Below are 25,786 nucleotides of genomic sequence, written 5' to 3'. Positions count from 1 at the left end.
TACAAAGCTACAATAATGAAGACAGCGTGGTGTGTGCGTAAAGGTAGACATCTGATCAAGAGACAGAATTGAGTCCAGGAATAAAGCCATTATCATCCACGGTCAACTGATCTTCAACAGACACCAAGACCATTCAATGGGCAAAGACCAGTCTTTTCAAAAAACGTTGTGGCAACTGACAGCCACATGCGAAAGAACAAAGCTGAGCCCACCTGACACCATGTGCAAAAATTAACGTAAAACGGATCAAAAATCTAAACATAAAAGCTGCAACTGTAAAAGTCTTAGAAGAAAACATGGACATAAATATTCGTGACCTAGGACTAAGCAGTTTCATAGACATGATACCAAAAGCACAAGCAACAGAAGAAATATAGATAAACTGGACTTCAGCAAAAATAAAAATACTTGGGGGTTTCTGCTGTGGCTCAGTGGGTTACAAACCTGACTAGTTTCCATGAGGATCGGGGTTCGATGCCTGGCCTTGCTCAGTGGGTTACGGATCCGGCGTTGCCTTGAGCTGTGGTGTAGGTCGCACACAAGGCTTGGGTCTGGCATTGCTGTGGCCATGGCATAGGCCAACAGCTATAGCTCTAATTCGACCCCTAGCCTGGGAACATCCATATGCCGCAGGCATGGCCCTAAAAAGCAAAAACATAACAACAATAATCACGGTTCCCGTCATGGCTCAGCGGTTAACAAACCAGACTAGTATCCATGAGGACGCAAGTTCAATCCCTGGCCTTGCTCAGCGGGTTAAGGATCTGGCGTTGCCATGAGCTGTGGGATAGGTCGCAGACACAGATCAGATCCTGCATGGCTGTGGCTCTGCCTGGACCCCTAGCCTGGGAACATCCATATGCCATGGGTGTGGCCCTAAACAGACAAAAAGGACAAAAAATAAATAAAGAAATAAATAAAAATGTTCGGGAGTTCCCGCTGTAGAGCAATGGAATCAGCAGCGTCTTCGAAGCCCTGATACGCAGGTTCGATCCCCAGCCAAGCACAGCAGAGCGGGTTAAGGATCCAGCATTGCTGTGGCTGAGGTTTAGGTGGCAACTGCAGCTCAGGCCTGATCCCCAGCCTGGGAACACCATGTGCTACAGGGCAGCCAAAAAAGAAAAAAAAAAAAGTTTGCACTTCAAAGGACATCATCAAGGAAGTAAGAACACAACCCAAAGAAGGGGAAAAACATGTGCAAGTCGTGTCTCTACAAGGAACTCGCATCCCTAACATATGTGTGCGTGTGTGCGCGCGTGTGTGTGCGTGTGTGCGTGTGTGTGTGTGTGTGTGTGTGTGTGCACACACACACACACATGCACACATATATATGGCACATACAAGTCAATAATAAAGACAACCCAATTTTAAAATGGGAAAGGGGAGTTCCCATTGTGGCACGCACAAAACCAATCCGACTGGGAACCATGAGGCTGCAGGTTCGATCCCTGACTTCACTCAGTGGGTTAAGGATCCAGCATTGCCATGAGCTGTGGTGTAGGTCGCAGACGTGGTTCGGATCCTGTGCTGCTGTGGCTGAGGTGTAGGCTGGCGGCTACAGCTCCAATGAGACCCCTAGCCTGGGAACCTCCATATGCCGAGGGTACAGCCCTAAAAGACAAAAGACAAAAAATAAAAATGAAAATAAATAAAATGGGAAAAGGATCTGAACAGAAACTTCTCCAACAAACACAAACGACCAATGAGCACATGGAAAGCTACTGAACATTATCAGTCATCAGAGAAATACAAGTCAAACCCACAAGGCCCAATCTCCCACCCACTAGGACGTACCAGAGCTTCCCGGCAGCCTGGCAATTAAGGATCCGGCGGTTCAGGACTCGCGCGGGTTCCGGTGCATTTCGGAGGACCCCATCCAACTGGCAAACGTCCAGCTTCCCCAGTGGTACCATTTCGCTAAACCGAAAAGCAGCAGCGTGACCAAGCGACCCTTCGGTCCTATTCAGCTCCCCTCACTTTTATTCACCTGTATTCACAGGTGGACCAGCTCCCTTCAGTCCGCCCAGGCTACACTCAAGATCCCGGACAGCTCCAACGTAATGTCTGCTACGACCCACAGCAGTGCGTCCTGGAGCCCAGCGGGGCCGTGACAGGCGGTGGCGAGAGGCGTGTTGTTCTGAGGGTGCGGCCAACAGAATCTTCTGATGGATGGAGGGCAAGAGATGCCAGGAAAGGGCAGAGCTGGCTAACATGACCCCTTGCTGGCACCTCTACCAGGATAAAGGGAGGTTTTTATATCAAGATTTAGGAGAACTAACACCTTCACAATGTCCAAGAACAAGAAGTGTCTCCACGGCTCAGGCCTCTTGCTTCTGGAGTGTTGCACACCAGTCCTCATATAAATTTTGCCCATGATTGAACTCATTCTAGAACGCTCTATCTTTTGTGCTGCTGCGAGCAGGTTACTGTCTGGCTGCTGAAACGCGTCCCTTTTACCGCCGTTCCCTGCGTGGAAGACCTCACTGCCCCTCAGCACTGACTCCCCCAGGCTGTCCAGGCAGAGCTGTCTCCAAGCAGTTTCACCACCTGCTTTCGAAGTTTCTGTCTCTAACAGGCCTCTTGACTGACCATCCTGCTTAATCCCAGCCTCAAGATGTTCAAGGTGAGTGGAGACGTAAGCGGTCTAACTGTGTTACGACCTTCACGGGAGGCCTCCAGGCTTTCCCACTGAGAACGAGACAGACAGACGGACAGGGGAGGGAGGACGGGGCGCCAGATCCAAGAGACTGCAAGCCTGAGGCGCTCCTGTCGTGGCTCGCTGGGTTCAGAACCCGACTAGCATCCGGGACGACGCAAGTTTGATTCCTGGCCTCGCTCAGTGGGTTACGGATCTGGCACCTCCGTGAGCTGCGGCGCAGGTCGCAGCTCAGGTCCCATGTTGCTGTGGCTGTGGGGGAGGCCAGCAGCCACAGCTCCAATTCGACCCCTAGCCTAGGAAATTTCCATATGCTGCAGGTGCAGCCTTAAAAAGCAAAAAAAAAAAAAAAGAAGAGAGAGAGAGAGAGGGAGAGACCGCGAGCTTGGACGCAGATCCTGCCCCCACTGAATTCTGAGACCACGGTGCCCTGCAGACACCCTGTCTGCAGCCTCGTCTAAGAGACCCTGACCCAGAGGGCCCAGCCTGGGGTGCTGACCACAGGACCGTGAGATAAAAAATGTGTGTTGTTTTAAGCTGCCAAATTTGAGGGCACCTGTTACACAGCAAGAGATGGCTAATGCACTATCTTTCTAGAGTACATCTGGTAAATCACACTTTCCTAGGAAAGTCTCCGCCTCACCTAGGTTTTCATATTTATTTGCTGACAATTGTACAAAACAGTCTCATAACTGTGTTATCCCGTAAAGCAAGAAGTCACTCCAAGACTAACGGGAGCACATTTAAAAAAAAAGAAAAAGACACAGAATCTGGATTTAAGGGCTCAAACAGCCAGATCTGGGATAATTTGAACATCAAAAAGAAAAGTGACAAAAACCGATTTTAACATTTAAAAGCACTCCGTAGTGATAACAAAAAAGTGAGGGTACTGGGTGGAAGAAGGCTCTTTTTTTCTTGCGGCTGCACCCGCTGCACCCACGGCACACAGACATTCCCAGGCCAGGGACTGAACCCGTACCACAGCAGTGACCCAAGCTTAACCCGCGGAGCCACCAGGCAACTCCAGAAGGTGCCTTTTAAAGACAACTGTCAGCTAATAAATGAGGACTGATTTATACAGAAGGGAAGAACCAGCAGACACCACCTTAACTAAGCAAGGGAAGAGAGGCAGCAACAAGACCAAGACAAACTGACCTGCGACCTGATGTAAGAAAAAGTCCAACACATGGCCTGTGCAGCACTCGGGTCAAAGCCGCCGCCGCCGCGTGGGCACCTAGCACGTTACAACCTGCTACATTTCCTGAACTCAGCCACCGCGCTGCGGCCAAGGGAGAAGCTCCTTGTTCTCAGGAGAGACACGCTGGAAGCCTTAGGCCACGACACCTGCAGCGTCCACTCCAATGGTCCACAGAAAACAAAAGCAGGTCACAGAGAGAGAGGCGCGATGAAGCAAAGAGATGAGCCCCGGGAAGGGGCCCAAAAGCACCCACTAAACGTCCTGCGGCATTTTGCAAAGGTTTGACATTCTTCAGAACACCAAGTTGAAAAAACCCTGTAGCATTACTCCTCTGACACACAACAGAACGTTTAGCTTCTCGTTCCTCAAGTTTATATTCACAACTGGAAGTGCCTTTCTTGTTGTCAGAATAAGGAAAACGCGTCACTGTGAGAAAAGCACACCTGTTTTCAATCAACAGATTCATCAGCTCAGGTCGTGAGGGTTTAAACACTAACAACAACAAAAAGCGTCAGGTCCTGCTGTCAAACTACTACCGCAGAAGTATCTGCACGCCAATTTCTGTGCCACATTTCTGCTAACAACCTTGGACACGGCCTCCAGCCAACAGCAGAAGCAGTCAGGTAGAGAAGGAGGCGCTCCTGAGGGCTGGCTTCCCGCGTGGCACCCAGCGGTCCCGTGAGAGCTGGTGTTCACGCTGGCTGGAGGGGCCCACCAGCTCTCCAACAGTCAGTACGCACGTGCCCCACCCTGGAGGCAGGCAACAGCGAGGCTGGCAGAGACGGCGCAGGGTGAGGACACGGGACCAGGGCACCAGGCTCAGCAGGAGGCTCCTGCAAGTGAGACCCAGCGGAAGGCTTGACAGCCAGGCTGGCAGCAGAGAAAGGTGATCCGCAAGCCACAGGCAGGTAAGAGGCCGCGCCTTCCTTCCTGACTCCAACGTCGAGTGCTGCGGAGAGGGCTCGTAAAGAGAGGGCTGAGAACTGACCAACAGATCTGGCAAACCTAGCTCAAGGTGCCCGGCTCGGAGGGCTCGGAGGGCTTGGCAGGTCCTGGAAAGAGCAAAGGCAGAGGAATGAAGCCTGAGGAGCCGGGATTTAATTCACAGGAGGGGACTTCCCTTCGTGGCACGGCGGAAACAAATCCGACTAGGAACCATGGGGTGGTGGGCTCGACCCCTGACCTCACTCAGTGGGTTAAGGATCCGGGGCGGCCGTGAGCTGCTGTAGGTCACAGACATGGCTTGGATCCCGTGTTGCTATGGCAGTGGTGCAGGCCGGCAGCTGTAGCTCCGATTTGACCCCTAGCCTGGGAACCTCCGTATGCCACGGGTGCAGCCCTAAAAAACAAAAACAAACAAAAATTCACAGGAGGGTAAAGAGACACGTGCACACACTGTCAAAGCCAGAATGAAGGGCATCCCAGCAGAAAAAGAGCGAAGACACTTAGCATTCCAACCCCTCCACGTGAGCCATGCTGGACCAAAGCCCAGGCCCCTCAGCCTGGCTGCCAGCACACCCACCCGGTGGGACAAGAGAACAGCGCCCCACGTCACTGGTTCCCAGCAGCTCTGACCCACACGAGCTGCAAGCTCTGAGGCCAGGCAGCCACCAAGCTCCCCCTGCCCCTTCCTCCTCCCCGCCCCCTTCCACTCAGACTCTGACTCTTTTTTCAGCCCCCTTCCTAGGGTCTCCCGCCATCCTCTCCTCTGGACGTCAGGACTTCTGCCTACATGGTCCAAAGTCAGTGCAAACTCAAAACGCTCTCCAGGCCAGGGAAACACAGTCCAAGAGAAACACAGGATGAGCCACAAGTACAACTGTACGCTTCCAGCAGCCACATTAAAAATGTAGAAACAGGGTTCCCTTGTGTCGCAGCAGGTTAAGGATCCAACACTGTCACTGCAGCGGCTCAGGCTGCTGCTGTGGCTCAGGTTCGATCCCTGGCCTGGGAACTTCCACATACCACCAGCGCAGCCAAAAAAAAAAAAAGTAGAAATGGGAATCAAATAATTTTAATAAATTCTATTTAGCCCAGTACACATCCAAAATGTCACTATTTCGACACGTAACCAATATAAACAAGATCAGGACCCAAGAAACACACAACATGTCGCAGTCACTCTGGAAGCCCGTGTGCACTTCGCACGGCACACACACTTCGAGGGTTCAAAGACCACACAGGGCTGTGGCCAGCTTGCTGGAGGCAGGTGGCGGCCCCTCTCCACTCCTGTGCAGGTGCAGAAGCCAAGCCTTCGCTAAGGTTCCACCTGGGAGCCCAAGCCGAAGACGCCGTGGCCTCCGTCTGAGCCGGAGTGGGTGCCCAGAGCCGCCCTTTAACCCCCAGCATGGCCGAGCGCCGCCCGGGTGCTGCTTCCTCGCATCCTCTCTATAAACAGCTGGGTGTCCCCCTCAAAACCAGAACGCAGGCACCTCCAGAAGGACAGGGCACCACGTTTATTCTATTCCGGCTCCCAGTGCAGAAGCTGACACACAGAAGGCGCTGAACACGTTCCGAAAACGAACGGATGAAGAAACGACCCACTGCATAAATGGTTCCCGTCCACACCTGAGAGCCAGCCGATTACTAACCTAGGTCATCTTCACACACACACACACACACACACACACACACACACACAATCCTCACGCCAGCTCTGGCTCCTCCTCTACAGTAAGTTACACCACAGAGATCACCCTAAAACGTCCCTAAAGCCCTACTTTTAGCGCGTTTACAGTCCAGCCTTGGACATAACGATGAAGAAACAAACACACACAGAAACCAGTCCTCAAAACACAAAACAAGGGTTCTGACAAAAGACAGGGCACTCTGAAAGCACAGAAAGCAGGTCTCCGCCAGAGGCCAGCAAACCACAGCCACGCTCCTGTTTCTGAAAGCCTCAGAGCCAAGCACGGGCTCGTGTCTGTAAATAACATAAAAAGCATGTGAGGCTCAAGTCCCAAAAATCCACACACACAGCAGCACACAGCCAGGCTCACGGGTCCACATGGGGTCCTGCTGCTGTCACGCGACGAGGCAGAGCTCGGCAGCGCCAGGCAAAGGCGCCTGCCCCGAGGGGCACCTCATCCCCAGGCTGTCACCAGCACACACTCATCACGCCCAAGAAAGACGAGAAGGCCCAGTGCCAGGCTCTTCAGCCACGGATCTCTGCGCCACTGACTAAGACGGCAAAGCGGAGTGTTCATCGGGCACAGAGGCGCTGGTGAGGGCTACGCGTCAACACTGCAGACAAGGTTCTCGTCGCAAGATTCACAGCTCGAAGGACAGCAGCATTCAGAAGTCAGGACGTTCCAAGAAGCTCGACAAGCTCCCAGTTAGATACGGAAGAGATCCCCGCTCAGACTCGTCCATTCAAACCCTAAAGCCAAGAAGAGGCTCCTGGATGCAGCCAGACAGAAGGAACGCGCGCACCCCGGCTCCTCCGTGAGGGCAACCACCGCCTTCTCACGGGAAACCGCGAAGCCAGGACGCGGTGAAACGACACGCTTCGAGCATCAAAGGAAAAGACGGCCAGCCCAGAAGCCCGCACGCACTGCGGCGCCTTCCTCCACGGAAGAGAACCACGGCACCCCCAGACCGACAAGCGAGTCTGTCGCCGGCAAACCCATCCTCCAGGAAACATTAAGGAAGTCCCTCCTGCTACATGGAAGGCTCTAGGAGGGCCTGCTGTGGGGCCACAGGACGGGCAGCGCCTCTGCAACACCACGACGCAAGTTCGACCCCAGGCCCAGGAACTCCACACGCTGAGGGGCAGCCGAAAAAGAAAAAGAACTGTCAGAAATCCCTTGTCTCGAGCCCCCATCGTGGCTCAGCAGAAACGAAAGTGACTAACACCCGCGAGGACGCAGGTTTGATCCCTGGCCCCCCTCGGGGGGTTAAGGATGCGGCATTGCCGTGAGCTGCGGTGCAGGTCGCAGACGTGGCTCAGATCTGACACTGCTGAGGCTGTGGTGTAGGCCGGCAGCTGTAGCTCCAATTGGACCCCTGGCCTGGGAACCTCCACGTGCCACAGGTGAAGCCCTAAAAAGACAAACAAAGGAAAGAAATTCACTGTCTCAGTCGGGAGGCCAGACGTCCAGAGTCAGGGTGCCATGCTCTCTCTGGCGGCTCCAGGGGCGCCATCCTCCTGCCTCTGCAGCGTTTGCTGGCCACCGTTCCTTGGTGTTCCTCGGCTCCCAGACACTCACGCCAGGCAGGTGGCCCCGTCCCCGAGTCCTCTCATCGTCGTCCCTCTGGACGGGCCGGCGCTCACAAGGCATTCTTCTCTCTCTGGTGCCACCACCACGTGTACTGAATGAGGGCCCCTCCGCCCAAGCGCAACCTCATCTGAACTCATCTGCACTGACCCAATGTCCAGACACAGCCACACCCGGAAGTACTGAGGAGTCAGGACTTCAGTGCACTTTTGAGGGAATATACTTCAGCCTGCAACACAGGAAAGAAGCGCTCTGAGGAAAACGGTATAGCTTTAAACTCCTGTGTCAGAAAAGAACTCAAGCCAAGATCTAAGCTTCCTCCACAGAAAAAGAGGAAACCAAGCCCAAAGCAAGCAGAAGGAAGGAAATAAAGAGGGGAAAAGAAAGAAATGAAATAGTGAACAGAAAAACAATAAGGAATCAACAAAATCAAAAGTTACTTCTTTGCAACTTCTCGTAACTCACAAATCTTTGGCTAAACTGACCGAGAAAAAGAGAAGCATGAGATTACTAAAACCAGTGAAAGAGGGAATATTACTACCACCCCTCAAACTAAAAAGGATTATAAGGAAATACTTTTTTTTTTTTGCTTTTTAGGGCCAAACCCGAGGCATATGGAGGTTCCCAGGTTAGGGGTCGAATCAGAGCTGTAACTGCCGGCCTACACCACAGCAACACCAGATCCAAGCGGCATCTGTGACCTACATCGCAGCTCACGGCAATGCCAAGATCCTTAACCCACTGAGCAAGGCCAGGGATAGAACCTGTGTCCTCATGGATGCTAGTCAGATCCATTTCCAATGAGCCACAACGGGAACTTCAGATTACAGGGAAGTACTATAATCAACTGCAGGCCAAAAGAGAGACAGCCTAGGAGAAATTAACAAATGCTGAGGACACAAAATACCAACAATGACTCAAGAATAATTAGAAAACCTAAACACTTATAAAAAGTGAAGCGATTAAATGATCCAAAAACGTTCAACAGGAGTTCCTGCTGTGGCACAGTGGGTTAATGATCCAGCTTGTCCCTGCAGAGACGCAGGTTCGATCTCCAGTCCAGTGCAGTGGGTTAAGTATCTGGCATTACTGTGCCCGTGGCATAGGTCACAGCTGCAGCTCAGATTCAATCCTTAGCCTGGGGAACCTCCATATGGCACTGGTGCGGCTGAGGAAAAAAAAAATTTCAACAAAGAAAAGCCCAGAGCCAAACAGTTTCACAGGTGAATTCTGCCAAACATTGAAAGAACAAGTAAGACAAACCCTTCACAAAAGTAGAAAAGAATACACTTTCCACAAAGCCAGCATAACACCAATCACATAGAGAGAGCACACAAAAAAGAAAACTACAGTCCAATGCAATATCCCTCAGGTGCTGCAAAAATCATCAGCAAAATACCAGCAGACCAGGAGTTCCCACTATGGCGCAGCGGAAACAAATCCCACTAGGAACCATGAGGTTGTGGGTTCGATCCCTGGCCTCCCTCAGTGGGTTAAGGATCTGGCGTTGCCATTAAGCTGTGGAACATGGACCATTACTGCTTTGGTTCATTTCTCTTTATTTCACTATGGCGTCAACAACGGAAAGAAGCCGGTTGGCCCTTGAAGCTTTCCGCCTGGGAAATGAGATGATTCGATCCATTTTCTGTCTTCCACGTTACCACAGGCAATGGTCGGGCCACTTTCCTGCCAATACTCGACCTGGCTCACTGTTCTCCAGCCTTCCCCAGCGGTGTCCCCACTGCCCTGCCGGAGTCCTCCTGCTGCCCGATTCCAGAGTCAGTGCAGGTTTTAGAATCTCGTTACGGCAGTGTCTCGCTTCTAAGTGTCAGGGTCTGTTCCAGGCATCTGCTGGTGCATAAAAAATGACCCGGACCTTATTACCTTAAAACAACTGTGGGAGTTCCTGGCGTGACTCAGCAGTTACCGAACCTGACTAGCATCCAGGGGGATGAAGGTTCGATCCCTGGCCTCGCTCAGAGGGTTAAGGATCTGGCGTTGCCACGCGCTGTGGTGTAGGTTGCAGATGCAGCTCGGATCCCTCGTTGCTGTGACTGTGGCATAGGCTGGTGGCTACAGCTCCAATTTGACCCCTAGCCTGGGAACCTCCATATGCCGTGGGTGCAGCCGTAAAAAGCAAAAAAAAAAAAAATGTCTTGAAATAAAATAAAATAAAATATTAGCAAACCAAAGGCAGCAAGACCCACCATGACGAAATGGATTTACTGCAGAAACACAGGGGTGGGGCAATAAACGAAACCATGCACTGTACCATATTAAGAAAACAAACGAAAAAACCATACCACCACCTCAAAAGATGCAGAAAAAGCACCTTACAAAAACCAATGTCCCTTTCTGACAAAAACATTCAACAAACTAGGAAAAGAAGGGAACTTTCTCAAACTGATAAAGGGCATCGAGGAAAAGCCAAGGCTAATATCACCCTTTAACAGTGAAAGACTAAATGCTTCCCTACAACCAGGAGTGAGACGTCGGCCACTCTCACTCCTTCCATTCAACACTTAGCTTCAAGTTATAGCAATTAGGCAAGAAAAAGAACATGCATCCAGTAATTCCCACTGTGGTGCAGCAGGTTAAAGGACTGGTGCTGTCACTGCAGCAGCCCAGGTCCCTGCTGCACATGGGTTTGATCCTTAGCCTGGAAGGGTTTTTTTTAGGGCCACACCCGTGGTATATGGAGGTTCCCCGGCTGGGGGTCAAATCGGAGCTACAGCTGCCGGCCACAGCCACGCCAGATCCGAGCCGTGTCTGTGACCTACACCACAGCCCACGGCAACACCAGATCCTTAACCCACTGAGCAAGGCCAGGGATCGAACCCACAACCTTATGGCTCCTAGTCAGATTTGTTTGCGCTAAGCCACTACGGGAACTCCCAATTGGCTTTTTTTTGGGGGGGGGGTCTTTTTAGGGCCACACCGTGCAACATGTGGATGTTCCCAGGCTAGGGGTAAAAGGAAATTTTTATATGCCACAGGCGTAGCCAAAAAAAAAAAGAAAGAAGTAACAGGCATTTGGATTTGAAAGGAAGAGGTAAAATTATCTCTATTCCCAGACAACATGATCTAGTATACAGAAAATTCAAAGAAACCCACAAAAAAGAAAAACTATCAGAGCTAATGAACTTTAGCAAGGCTGCAGGATACAAAATCAAGAGACAAAAATCAGGGAGTTCCCGTCGTGGCTCAGCGGTAACCAACCCAACTGGTATCCATGAGGACTCGGGTTCAACCCCCGGCCTCGCTCAGTGGGTCAAGGATCTGGCATTGCTGTGACAGGTCTGCAGATGCAGCTCGGATCCCTGCCGATTCGACCCCAGCCTGGGAACATCCATATGTCTCCAGTGTGGCCCTAAAAAGACTAACTAACTAAATACTAAAAACACAGGCGTTCCTGCTGTGGTGCAATGGGAAGGGCAGCACCTCTCGAGGGCAGGGATGGGTGTTCGATCCCCAGCCTGGCACAGTAGTTAAGGATCCGGTGTTGCCACAGCTGCAGTTTGGTGATTTGATCTCTGGCCCAAGAATTCTATATGCCACGGGGCGGCCAAAAAAAGAAAAATAAAAAAACTGAAAAAAGTTCTAAAAATAAGAACACACAAATTTAAAAATTATGACTACAAAAATGGGACGTCTGTGGTGTGTGAATTACACCTCCACAACAGCACACATCACATGCTCCTGGACCGAGGTCAGAATCTGACCACACCTATCCGTGTGAAGGCTTTTCCAAAGATGAGACACGGAAACCTGCATCGAAGATCAGTACCGGGGAGCTCCCGCCACGGCGCAGTGGAAACAAATCCAACCAGTATCCATGAGGGTGCAGCTTTGATCCCTGGCCTGCGCTGCCGTGAGCTGGGGTGTAGGTCGCAGATGTGGCTCGGATCCCACGTCGCTGGGGCTGTGGTGTAGGCCAAGAGCTGTAGCTCCAACTCCATCCCTGGCCGGGAAACTTCCACATGCCGCAGGCGCGGCCCTTTGCAAGGGGGAGCAGGCGATGGGAGATGGACATGGACGGAATACATTCTGATGACAAGGAACCAACCCTAAGCCAAATTCAGTCAACCCTTCCTCCAAACCTTCCATTCTTCTGAGGAGTAGACCTGTATGACCAAGGCAGGGGAAAAAGGAGCCAATTATTGCATTTCCGCTTTTGCAATAAAAATTATGGAAGTATCCTCGATTCTGCTGCCTGATGCAAAAAGCTTAAAATATTTACCATCCGACCTTTGCAGAAGAGCTTGCCGTCTCTGTAACAGACCACGCCTGGAGCTGACCTGAGCGTGTCTGTGCCTGTCTCAACAAAGGGAACCGCCATCCACTGTCGTGTGAGCAGAACCGGCGCCTGGCCCAGGCCTGGTTCTAGGAACCATCCTTGGCGCCTCATCCGTCACATCCCATCGGCCACCACAGGGAAGGAAAACGCCCCGTCCTCTGGAGGGCCGCCCCCCCACTGCTGTCGCTCTACCACCCAGTCCCTACGCAGCAGCCCGAGACCCTCCTGCTGTGCACCCTGAGCTCGCCACGCTCTCCCAGTGCCCTCGGGAGAAGGACAAGGATCCCCAGCTTGGCTTCTAAGTGCTGGACCAGCTTGCTCTGCTAGGCCCTTGCCCCGTGTGACCCCACACCCTAGGAGGACCAGGATAAGAGAAACATCCATACAGAGTTCTCGTGTGGCTCAGCGAGTTAGGGATCCAGCATCGTCACTGCCGTGGCCCAGGCTCAATCCCTGGCCCAGGAACTTCCACATGCTGCAGGTGCAGCCGGAACAGCAGAAAGAAAAGAAGGTCAGGAAGGGAAGGAGGAGGAGAGAAACACCCACAGCAGGCTGAGACACGTGGTCTCAAGACATCCAACCTCGGAGCTCCTGCTGTGGTGCAACAGGATCAGCAGCATCTCTGCAGCGCTGGGTCCCAGGTTCGATCCCCAGCCCAGCACAGGGGTCAAGGATCTGGTGGTGTCAAGTCACAACTGCAGCTTGGATCTGAACCCTGGCCTGGGAACTCCACATGCCGTGGGGGGGGGGAGGGCCCAAAAAAAAATAATACTCAAAACTGTCCACCTGCTCACAACCCACAAGGTTTATTGACACACACACACCACCTTGCTTGACTCTCAAAATCTCGAAGCAGAGCCTGCTACGCTTCCCGGCGGGCTGCCCTTCGGGGCTTTCCTCCCCAGCCGGCAGCAGCCTCTCCTCTCCGGCCCTTCACAGAGCCTCGGGCTTCGTCCTGGGCACTCAGGTTCTCTGCATTTTCCAGAACCAGGGTGGAGGGCTGATTCTTCCCCCTGCCATCCTGAGGCACCCTCTGTGATGTCTCCGGTCGCTGCTGTGGCTCAGGTTCAGTCCCGGGCCTGGGAACAGCCACCTGCCACAGGTGTGGCCAAAATCAATTAATTAAAGTTCCCGATCTTAACCTTGAACTCCATCGCGCCATGCGCAAGAGTTTGCGCTCACTAATGCGCATAAATTAAAACAAATCAGTACAAGGCAACTCCTAAACTACAGCAGTCAAGGTGTTCCTGCCGTGCATGACATACTGTCCCAGAGTATTTTCGCACCCTAGGAAAGCAACATCCTGCAGCTACAATTTCGGCCGACGAAACAAGGCGAGCCGGGCAGCCTTGTTAACCACGCCCAGCCAACCTGTCCTCCCTTGTGCCACCACCCTGGACGCTTCGCCCTGCACAGTGGGAGAGAGCCAGGGAGCTCTTCCCCGACCCCTGTGCCCTGCTGGCTCTCCAGCACCAGGGCACAGGGGTCACTCGCCTGGGATCCACCGGCCTCCAGCACGCTCGGGGAAAGGGAGCCTTCCCACCACTTCCTGGAGGCAGCCTCAGTCCTGGCCGCCAAGCCCGCGAGTACCCTAATTCCCTGCCCAGACAGCACCCCCCAGCACAGTCCCCGCTCGGCCCTCAGACTGCCTGAGGCCTCCCACCCCCGCCAGCATCTCTGGACCGCATGACAGTCACACGATGCCCGCTGCCTGGCCCCCTGGCCCCGGCTGTGCTGTGCCACCGAAGGTGCCAGTCCACCAGGTAGTGCCGCACGGACCAGAGCTCTAAACCAGGAGGGAGGCTGCCCCAATCCCAGCTCCACCTGCAGAATGGCCTCTGATACCAAAAGAAAGGCCTGCCCAGCCGGAAGAGAGAAGTCTGGACCGGAGACCAGGGAGTAGTGGGTCCACATGGCAGCACAGAAGGAACAAAGGAGCAGAAGGGCCACAAGGGCGAGCACCACCCTCAAAGGGGTTTCTGGCATCTGCACCCACCCATGGGCACCCATGCACACAGACACGAAAGGCCAGGCACACGAGAGAGCCCAACGCCGTCTCAAAGACACGGCTGGGCTCCTTCCCCGCTCCTACAGCGGCAGGCTCCCAGCAGAAACCTCTCTGCCAGAGGGAGCGAGAGAGACGGGGCAGCGACAGATGAGAGCTCACCTACTTCCTTGACACACGTAAGCTGTCCAGGCAAAAGTCAAACAATCTAAAGCCACAGAAACGGGAAACGGGGAGTTCCCATTGTGGCGCAGTGGTTAACAAATCCGACTAGGAACCATGAGGTTGCGGGTTCGGTCCCTGCCCTTGCTCAGTGGGTTAAGGATCTGGCGTTGCCGTGAGCTGGGGTGTAGGTTGCAGATGTGGCTCGGATCCCGCGTTGCTGTGGCTCTGGTGTAGGCTGGTGGCTACAGCTCTGATTCAACCCCTAGCCTGGGGACCTCCATATGCCGCGGGAGCGCCCCAAAGAAATAGCAAAAAGACCCAAAAAAAAAAAAAAAGAAACGGGAAACGCAGGGGACACAGACGAGGGGCAAACCTGTATCTCGACCACTCTAAGTACCAGGTGCTGCTCTGCAGGATTGGCAACGGTCTGCGGCGGACACGGCAGAACGTGGCGAGAAAAGAGCCGCTCGGGAGGGCGACGGGGCCCTGCTGCCCATCTCGCACGGCCCAGGACCCCGCCGTGCAGCGGAGACTGAGGCGCCCAGCGCCCGCGGGCCAGCAGCCCACACCAGGGCACCTGCCTCCCCTCCCGTCCTGGTTTGCAGCTCAGTTTACGGGTCGGAGCTGGCATCTAACTGCTTCTCTGAGGGTCAAAGAGGTTTTACCTGTTGCTCTTCTTGGTCCGAACTTGAGGCTGCCTGGCTAACCCCCTGGCGAGACACGTCCTCCCTTCCTTCTCCTCCTCTGCGGAACGGAGAAATCGGGAGAGAAACCCCATCCGACAGGGCAGGTGTTAGGATGGAGTGAAAAACCCCACCTTCATCTCTTCGGAGTGTGCGGAACTCACATCACACACACGATCACAAATCACTGACAGTATCGCAACCAGTGCGCTGCTGGGTCCCTTTAAAAGGTAAAAGTGTGCCCACGTGAAGAAGTGGACCCTTGCAGGGGCCAAAAACACTCCGCCCAGCCACACAAGCCTTATTCCGGACAAGAACTCCAATTACCCATGGTGCTCCAGACGGGGGACGTGGAGGCACTTCTACGCTGCCCCACAGCCGCCGCACCGACCCCCACCCCTTAAACGGGGATCAGCAGGGAGGGACAAGCTGAACACTCCCTCCTCACCCCTCCCTCCCTGCCCAGCCAACGCCACCTGCCAGCCCGACCAAAGGACGAGGGCTGTGCCAGGAGAGCGCAGAGAGAGGAAGGCAGGACCGCGAACGTACCTGTGGACCAGGCCCCTGGCTCGTGCTGCCCCCACAAGCCCACGAGGAAGGGACGACTGTCCCCTGCAGCAGGGAGAAGCCTACAGGAGCTGCGTGATGTGCCCACGGTCAGCGGGGAGGCTGGCCAGCCAACAGAGCCGCCTGGCCCACAGCCCACGATCGCAACATGACACCCGGGCTAACTTCTGTGGCCAGCAACCACGACGCCACCAGCGTGTGGGCTGCCACTTCACCCCGTCACATGGCGAAAAGAGCCTGCGCAGGTGGACCCTGAGGAAAGCATCGCCAGACTCAACCCTCCAGTGCCGACCTGCGGGGAAAAGCCTCTCGGAGCCTCGCGCAGAGGCTGCTTCTCACTCACAGCGAGAGGGACGCTGAAGTGCGGAGGGTGAAGGGTGTCTTTCTAACAGCCCTCCTCTTTCTTTCTTTTTAGGGGCGCACCTGCGGCATACGGAACTTCCCCGGCTGGGGTCCAATGAGAGCTGCAGCTGCCGGCCTGCACCACCGCAACGAGGGCTCCGCGCTGCATCTGTGACCTGCACCACAGCTCACGGCAACGCCGGGTCCTTCACCCACGGAGCGAGGCAGGGATCAAACCTGCGTCCTCATGGACACCGGTCAGGTTTGTGACCACTGAGCCACAACGGGAACTCCGACCTTTCTAGCAAATGCTGCTGGTTCGAGTGGACATCCGTAGAGGAGAGAATGAATCCTGATGCCTTACACCTCTTGTTGTACACACACACACACACACACACACACACAGACTCCAAAAAGAGCAAACTAAACCCAAAGGTAGAGCAGGAATAAAAAACAGAAAGACACTATCAACAAAACCCAAAGTTGATTCTTGGAAGATATAAAACTGACAAAGCTTTAGCTAAACTGAGGGGAGAAAAAAAATCTGAAAGAAGTTAAAGAGCCTGGAAGGCAATTTTCATTACACTGCTAACACTCCCCAAATTGAACCACAGCATCAAGGCAATCCCTCTCGAAATCCTGGAAGGCTCTCTGCGGCTAGGGACAAGCTAATGCTAAAACGCATGTGGGGTTGCAAGGGACCCAGAAGAACGAGGACAAGGGAGGACCCACCCTTCCAGGTAACAGTATTCAGACAGTGTGGAACTGGCCTAAGAACAGACACAGCCGATGTGCTAGAACTGAGTTCCAAAATGAGCCCCAATGTTCATGGCAACGGATTTTTTTTTTTTTTTGCCTTTTCTTGGGCCGCTCCCTCGGCATATGGAGGTTCCCAGGCTAGGGGTCGAATCGGAGCTGCAGCCACCGGCCTACGCCAGAGCCACAGCAACGCGGGATCCGAGCCACGTCTGCGATCTACACCACAGCTCACGGCAACGCCAGATCCTTAACCCACTGAGCAAGGGCAGGGACCGAACCCACAGCCTCATGGTTCCCAGTGGGATTCGTTAACCACTGTGCCACGACAGGAACTCCTGGTCAACGGATTTCTAACAAAGGTGTCCTGACAATCCAGCGGGGGAAGAGCCTTTTCCACCAGCGGATTCCCCCACTGCAAGAGAATACAACTGGACCCCAACTGGTACCATATACAAAATTTAAGTCAAAATGGACTAAAATATAAGAGTTAAACTATAATACTCAGAAGAAAATACAAGGGCAACTTCCTAACAGTGGATTTGGCGATGGACTCTCAGGTATGACACCAAAAGCACAAAAGAAGAAAACAGATAAATTGGACTTCATCAAAATTAAAAATAATTGCACTTCAAAGGCTACTATCAAAGGCTTTTGCCCAAAGCCTACAGAATGGCAAAAACATTTCCTAGGCATGCATGTAAGGGATTTGTACCTACAATCTTCGATGTACAAAAAGCTCACAATTCACCCAAAAAAAGATATTCCAATCGAAGTGGGCAAAGGATTTCTTCAGACATTTCTGTAAGGAAGATAAACAAACGGCCAATAAGCACAAAAAATGCTCCACATCACTAGTCATTAGGGAAAATGCAAGTCAAAAGCACAAGTCGGAGTTCCCGTCATGGCTCAGTGGTTAACGATTCCGACTAGGAACCATGAGGTTGCAGGTTCGATCCCTGGCCTTGCTCAGTGGGTTAAGGATCCGGCGTTGCCCTGAGCTGTGGTGTAGGTCGCAGATGCGGCTCGGATCCCGTGTTGCTGTGGCTCTGGAGTAGTCTTGGCGGCTGCAGCTCCGATTCGACCCCTAGCCTGGGAACCTCCATATGCCGCAGGACTGGCCCAAGAAATGGCAAAAAGATAAAAAAAGAAAAAAAAGAAAAAAAAAAAGCACAAGACACCTCATCCAACAGAATGGCAATAATCAAAGACCCCGTTAACAAGCGCTGGCAAGAAAGCGGAGAGGCCGGAACGCTCACACGCTGTCGACAGGAACGTGCAGTGCTGCGGCTGCCAGGGAAACAGCAGGCGCTCACCATGCTCACAGCCGCCACGGGCCCATGCGCCCAGCAATTCCACCCCCAGGTACACACCCGAGAGGGACGAAGACAGTCCACACAAATCCCTGCTGGCGAAGGTGCACCGCAGCCGTCATCACAGCCAAAAAAGGGGAAGCGACCGACAAATGGACGAGCGAAATACTGTGTGTTCCTACGATGGAGCCAATTACTCGCCCACGCGGAGGAATAAAGTCCAGCCCTCCCTGCCCAGAAAAAAACGCCACGAAAGTTTCCAGGGCATAACCCAAAGCGTCTGAACAAAATCACCAAAAAGCACACTGCTGCTCAGCATCAGCAGTCAACAGGCAAAGGCAAGTTAAACCTCAACGCAAAGACGACGGCCACCCCAAGCGCTAGCAAAGACTGAGGGCGCCGGGCGCTTCCTCGCACCTGAACTTTGCACACACGGGCACACTCCACACCGAACCCTCCCACGCCTCGGCACACACCAGCAGAAACCCGCACCAGCGTCACCAAGAGACACACATAAGAACATTCGTATCGGAGTTCCCGTGTGGCGCAGCGGAAGGGAAGCCAACGAACATCCACGAAGATGCGGGTTCGACCCCTGGCCTTGCTCAGCAGGTTAAGGACCCCGCGCTGCCCTGAGCTGTGCTGTAGGTCACTGCAGCTGTGGTGGAGGCCGGCAGCTGCAGCTCCCATTCGACCCCCTCGTCTGGGCACGTCCACATGCCACAAGCGCAGCCCTACAAAGACAGAAAAAAGAATGCTCATATACCATCCTCTGTGAAACGACCCCAAGGTCCACGGGCAGTACGATGCAGAAGCGATGGGAGAGTCGGCGGTAGTGAGAGTGACCACGACACCGGGGACTCTCAGAGAGACAAGGCTGGTCCGGAGAGGTGGACAGGAGGGCACTCTCATGGGTCCTGTGCATAAAGTTCGGAGTCAGGCAGAACTGACCCAAGTATCGCAAGTCAGGATGGCAGAGACGGCTGGGCAAGTCCAGGGCAGACCAGGAGGGGCACCGGGGCTTCTGTGGTTCTGGGGACGTCCCCTGCTTGACCCGGGGACTAGGGACATACATGACACGGTGCACATGTGTGCGTGTGTTTCCTACATTCATAGAGATTCTGTTGAACCTGGTTAAGAGACGGCGACAGACCCTCCAGAAGCAGCGTGACAGATTCCAGCACACCCTCGCTACAAGAGAAGGAAGACAGGGCCGACTGAGTCAGAGGCGGGGACACCTGACCCTTCAGTGCCCACATGACTGCCATGTGGTCTCAGCCTAGCGTTCAAGTTCACAGAACACTGGCCAATGGCAACAATGAGGAAGCAACCAAGACTCTCCAAGCCTAAGTCTAGCCTTGGAGTCTGGTGGGGAGGGAGGACCTAGACTCCGGGAGAGAAAGCATCCGAACAGCCAGCGTAGCCAACAATTCGCCAAGCACACCGGACAGGGGATGTTCTGGCCTTTCGGGGGCTGGGGCCTGCTAGGAGGCAACGGGGTCCAACGCGGTCTGTGGAGTATCAGGTAGACCCAGCCCTCCCTTTCCACGTGTGATGCGCTTCGTGGTAACGGAGCAGTTTTGCTCGAAGCGTGGAGAGACGCCGCTCTGCAACCCCTACGAGTCGGTAATTCTGAGCGACGAGTGTGACTGCTAACACCACAAAGCAAGACGTCAGACTTACGGCTGAAAAAACTCAATTCCAGGTACCTCATATGCTTGCTCAAGTTTTTTTAAAAGACAAACCTACATCTGATGGAGCCTCTAGCCCAGGGCTGTCTAATGAAAAGATAATGTGAACCACATATATAATTTTTAACGTTCTTTCTTTTTTTTTTTTTGCTTTTTAAGGCCGCAACCCATGGCATGTGGAGGTTCCCAGGCTAGGGGTCGAATCGGAGCCGTAGCCACCGACCTGCACCACAGCCACGGCCATGCAGGATCTGAGCCGCGTCTGCGACCTTCACCACAGCTCACGGCAACACCGGATCCTTAACCCCCTGAGTGAGGCCACATCCTCATGGATACCGGTCAGGTTCGTTACCACTGAGCCACAACAGGAACTTCTCTAGTAATCACATTTAAAAAAGGAACTGTAAACACAAGTTACTTTTAATACATCTCACTTAAGCCAACATAACCAAGACACGATTTCAAGACGCAAACAAGCTTCTTCACGTCGAGTGTGACGCTTTACACTCTCCCGTTCACACCAAGTCTGCAAACCCCGCATGCACTTAGCACTCACAGCACATCTCAGCTCTAAAGAACCGCATATGACTGGGGGCTGTCACACTGGGAAGCAGCTCCAGATCTCAAACACCAGTGGCAGGAAGGAGAGAGGACGAGGCCACATGTTAAACGACATCATGAGAATGTAATCAGCAAAGTCAAGGTTAAGGGGAACTTCGGGGCAAATGAACCATCCTCCTCAAAACTTCGCTGTCAGAAAAAGAATAAAGACACAGCGAGTTCCCACTGTGGCACAACGGAATCAGCAGCAATTCTGCAGCACCAAGACGCAGGCCCAGCACAGTGGGTTAAAGGATCCGGCGTTGTGACAAAGGCAGCAACTATGGCTCAGACCTGATCCCTGGCCCAGGAGCTCCACAAGCCACAGAGCTTTTTACAAAAATGTAAAAAAAAGAGAGAGAGAGACAGAGAGAGTGCTACACGTCATATTTTGTTCCTAATTTGAAATAAGAAATCTAGACAGTGAGTGAATATTTACTGACTGAGATAATTACAGTAAGTGAAACGTATCTAAAAACGGCTTCGAGAAGTTCCCGCGGTGCTGCAGCAGGTCAGAGATCCAGCTCTGCCCCTGGGGTGTGGGTTCCATCCCCGGCCCAGCACAGTGGCTGAGGGCCGGGTGTTGCTACAGCTCTGTCATCGGTCGCAGCTGGGCCTCAAACGGGGCCCCTGGCTATGGTGTCATCTAAAAAAAAAGGAAAAAAAGGAAAAGAACTGCATCGAAATAATTGAGGATGGACTGGAGAGTGGCCGAGAGGAGACAAACGTTGACACCAGGGGACAAGCACATGGGACTCGTTCTACCACCTGAGTAGGTTTGAAAAAGTTCCATGAAAGGAGGTCCCTTTGGTGGCTCAGCGGTTAACGAAACCGACCCTGGCCTCACTCAGCAGGTTAAGGATCCAGCGCTGCCCCGAGCTGTGGGGTAGGTCGAAGACGCGGCTCGGGTCCCACGTTGCTGTGGCCGTGGTGTAGGCCAGTGGTTGTAGCTCCCATTCAGCTCCTAGCCTGGGAACCTCATGTGCCACGGGAGCGGCCCAAGAAATGGCAAAAAAGACAAAAACAAAAAACGAGAATTCTAAAATATCTGCCTATGAATTTGACAGTATATGTTCAGTCACTACGACGCCGGCAGCCTGCCCACGACAGAGCCGAGTGGCTGGGGACACAGGAGGCAGACGCCCCAGTTCACCTCATCCCGTCTGGATTCGGAGCCAGGTAACGGGCTCTTCCACTCAAACTAAGTCGAGACACGTGGCTCAACCCACTCGGCCGCCTCTCACGCCCCCGCCAAGCCGCAGGGCACCAGCCTCCTCACTGCCACCCTCCAGCCACCTTCTTAAAAGATCAACCCAGGCCTAAGGCTCGCCTGAGGGCCCCGAGAGACCACCAACTCGCCACCACGGTGACAGGGCCCTGGCTGACCTTCGCCCCTTCGGACCGAGTAACTCTACCGCGTACCAGAGGGGACAGACTCGCCCAACTCACAAGCCAGGAAGCTGGAACATCTAGCAAACAAACACCGCGTGGCTGGCAAAACGGGGGAAAGACACAGACGCACGCGCAGCGCCCGCACGCGGACAGAGCCGCTCTGAGCACGAGCGCGCACACGCGGGCGGGCGGGGCAGAAACTAACCCGACAACGAGCTGGCGTTCTTAGGGGTCTGGGTCTCGCTTTTCAATTCTGCTCACGTGCCCGATTTTTTGGACATGCACGGCTGTACCTTGCCCTTCCGCTTCAGGTCTCACCAGCTTTACCACCTGGACCAACTCCTCCTCCTCCGGGACCCTTTCCGAACACGGCCGCTGGCAGCTATCGGTGCGAGAGTACAGGCTTCTTCTTGTTTACCTTTAACTGATTCCATCTCATTTCCTGCTGGGTAATATTTGCTCTCTAACACGCTCAGATTTTGTGACATCAGAGACCAATCTTATAAACTCACACTCTTACCCAAGACCTGGAATAGCACTTCGTAAACACAAGGTGCTCAATAAATGCAAGAGTACTTTAAACATACTTTGATCAGAACTTACAAACCCACTAAAAGCGGGCTGCAGAAAGCAGTCCAAAACCTTTTCCAAAGCAAAACATCAAGTGACAGGGATGCCACTGAGAGTGAGGAAATGCCACCTTTGAAGAGTTAGAAGATCGCTTCAACTTTCGTTTTTTTAAATCCAAAACCTACTAAAGTTGGGTTTTTCTTAAATAAATGAAAATACCAGAAGTTAAATACAAGCGGACCCGTACTTGGGAGGACGTCTGTTTTAGAACTGAAGCTTTTCCTATCACACCTGCGGAGGCCGACATACCTGGTCTCCAGGAACACGGCCCTGAGTGACTGGCAGAGGGGCACCACGAGCTGAAACCACCTGCCCACTTTGCCATGAGACAACGTCATCTACCCGACATGGCCGTCGGGGACACGGCGAAGGACAGACCGGTCCCAAAGAGAAGAGCCCAAAATAGGCTTCCCATCAGCTGCATTACTTTCAAAGTCAAACTCAACATGCTCAAATGTACCAAACTGTTTTGTGATGTGACCGGAAGCAGAAGCAGGAAGCAGGGGCTGCAGGGGCTCTGGCCACTCATGGGCCCAACAGCTAAGCTACCCTTCCAGGCATCAGGGCTGAGGTACATTTATTGCCTCTGTTAGGACTCCAGAACCACAGGCTAAGTAGTAAGATCCCCAAACGGGCAGCCGCATCCAGAGGATGGCTGTGCTTTCAGTGTGGGTGAAAATTCGCTTCCCGAGATGTAGCGTAAATGCCTCTCATTTCTGGATGGCAGAGCAGACCTTCCACCCCCTTCTCTTATCAAAGATCAACCAAAGACAAGAGCAGGAAAGAGAAACACACACTCCAGCTAGGACACATCCAAAACCCCACACAAAACATGCGTGGAAAGAAGACTGCGTCACCCCACAGAGCGGAGGGAGGGACACCCTGAAAGGCGCTCGCTGCTGAGAAGCAGGCTGCCTGACCCACAGGGCCACGGAAAGGCTCAGACGATGGGGCAGAGGCCTGGAGCTAGAAAGGGCTGCGGCCCACACTCCAAGCAAGGGACGCTGGATACTCTGGCCCCTGGCCCTCCTGCACGCGCAGGCAAGGACTCTTCCACAGCCACCAGACACCCAAACATACCACGCTTGAGCAGAGCAGCACAAAGAAAGACAGGAGGGGGTGCCAGGACTGAAAACAGGGAGATGAGGCCAAGACTACCTCCTGAACCCTGGGAAGACCCAACCCTCCCCCGACCCTTCAGCCCAGCTCCAACGCGCAGCTCAGACCAACACGGCAGAGCTGAGGGACCCTTCTCCAAGGAACCCAAACCAGGGGACAGCAACATCTGGAGGAGAGCCCCCTAAGCAACCTCAGCCGTCACCCTCCAGCAAGGGCAGTGAGTAAATTCCCCCCACGCCCTCAGCCTTGCACTTTCAGTACTTGATTCATGAGATGAATAAGCAGCTGAGGATCACTAGACTTTGGAAGAAGGGTTTGCAGCACGAAGGAAGGAGACCAAGAGGTACAAGAGCAAAGAGGAAAGCAGAAGGCACAAAAAAAGGGCAGGAAACAAAAGTTCTTTAATTTCTAAAATTTTAACTGTAATTTTCTGTTTTTCATTCGTTTGTTTGTTTTTGGCCTTGCCCTTGGCATGTGAAAGTTCCAGGGCCAGGGATCAAACCAGCACCACAGCAGCCACCCAAGCCACAGAAATGACAATGCCGGGCCTTTAACCCACGGAACCGAGAGGTAGCTCTCTTAACTGTTTAATTTTTAAAATTTAATTGAAATTAATAGATAAGCAAAGATATTGCATATATAAAACAAGAACAGGAGGCAGTAAAAAAAGAACCCAGAACAGTAAAGAACATGAAAATGGGAAGGAAGTTAAAAACTCAGTAAAGAATTAGAGAACTATCAAAAATACTTCCAAAAAGTGGAACAAAAAGCTCAAGATAGGAAAAGGAGAAAAGATTTTAAAAATCAGAATATTAAGAAGAGGGTCCAACATTCAACAAGAGGAACTGGGAAAGGAGAACACAGAGGAAAGACTAAAGAACTATCTCAAACACATAACACAGAAATTCCCTAGAAACAGGACAGCAATCCCCAGATTTCCGGGCTACTGGGTTCCCTGCGTGATAAACAAAGGAAGGCTGCCACAAAGGCCTATCACGCAAACTGGGAAAATCGAGGATGCAAGGTTCCTCAAAGTCTAAAGGTGGAAGAGCGTTTATTAAGGAACATGGGTCAAGCTGGACTTCTTGACAGCAACAACGCAAACCAGAAAACACTGGACCTATAACTTCAGAGTTACTTCCAAACAAACCTGGAGTGCCAAGCCCAGCCAAACTTATTTTTTTTTTGTCTTTTGTCTTTTTAAGGCTGCACCGGCGGCATGTGGAGGTTCCCAGGCTAGGGGTCTAATCATTGCTACAGCTGCCGGCCTCCACCACAGCCAGGGCAACGCCAGACCCGAGCCACGTCCGCAACCTACACCACAGCTCATAGCAACACCAGATCGGATCCTTAACCCACTGAGCAAGGCCAGGGATCGAACCCACAGCCTCAGGTTCCCAGTCGGATTCGTTACCGCTGCCCCACGACAGCAACTCCCGCCAAATTTACTCTTTAAGTGCAGTGGTAGAATAAAAACATTTTCAGACGTGCAAGTCTCCAAAGTTTGCCTCCCAGCAAACTACTGGGAAGCCACTGGAAACGTGATCCACCACTAGGAGGAGGGAACACCCAGAGGGGAGCCACAGAAGGCAGGACGGGAGAGCTCCCAGGATGACGTGTGCACAGACCGACCCCGACCTGGGCCCAGGAAGCCTGTCTGGGGTAGGGTGCCTGAGGAGCACCTCGGAACGGACAGATACGCTGCCAGGGCTGAGTGGGGAAAAGATCCTACAGGATGAAAGTCTCCGCAACATAATTCTGAGGTTCAAAGAGAACAGGCAAAGGAAACACAGGCAATTGGGGGGGGGGGGTCAGTGCCTGCAGCCTATGCTAACTCCAGGGCCAGGGATGGAACCTGCGTCACAGCAGCGACCCAAGCTGCTGCAGCCGCAATGCCACATCTTTAAGCGGCTGTGAAAAATAAGTGAACATTAACTCCAGGTAAGTAAAAAAGGCTGCACAAGAGAAGAAATAGGATCAGGGGTAAGCGCTCAGCTCAGCAAAGCGCAGTGACGACCTGAACAGACTGGCAGCAGTGCTGAAATGGATTCAACCAAAACGGGGAGCTACCTACATGACAGGGGACGAGGGACTTGGTACCGTCATCTACCATTAGTGGAAGCTGGCAGATAACCCCTAAAATCGGTGAACAAAG

The 25,786-nt window shown here is 53.0% G+C and overlaps 1 protein-coding gene across 4 annotated transcripts in view; it reads right to left on the bottom strand.

Annotated features, from left to right (window-relative positions):
* EHMT1 (euchromatic histone lysine methyltransferase 1) overlaps nt 1-25,786 on the bottom strand; it is a 146,272-nt gene that overhangs the window by 118,041 nt on the left and 2,445 nt on the right. The window contains exon 1 of one of the 4 annotated variants that reach the window (XM_047769113.1): nt 1,795-1,917. The exons of the other annotated variants lie outside the window; for them this stretch is intronic. The gene's annotated coding sequence lies outside the window, so the exon portion shown is untranslated. Of the gene's footprint in view, nt 1-1,794; nt 1,918-25,786 lie in introns of those variants that run through there. 4 annotated transcript variants of the gene reach the window in all.

The sequence above is a fragment of the Phacochoerus africanus genome, chromosome 2 (assembly GCF_016906955.1).
Source record: "Phacochoerus africanus isolate WHEZ1 chromosome 2, ROS_Pafr_v1, whole genome shotgun sequence".
NCBI classification, from domain to species: Eukaryota; Metazoa; Chordata; class Mammalia; order Artiodactyla; family Suidae; genus Phacochoerus; species Phacochoerus africanus.
Note: the sequence above shows the minus strand (reverse complement) of the source record. Positions and strands in the feature narration are given on the sequence as shown.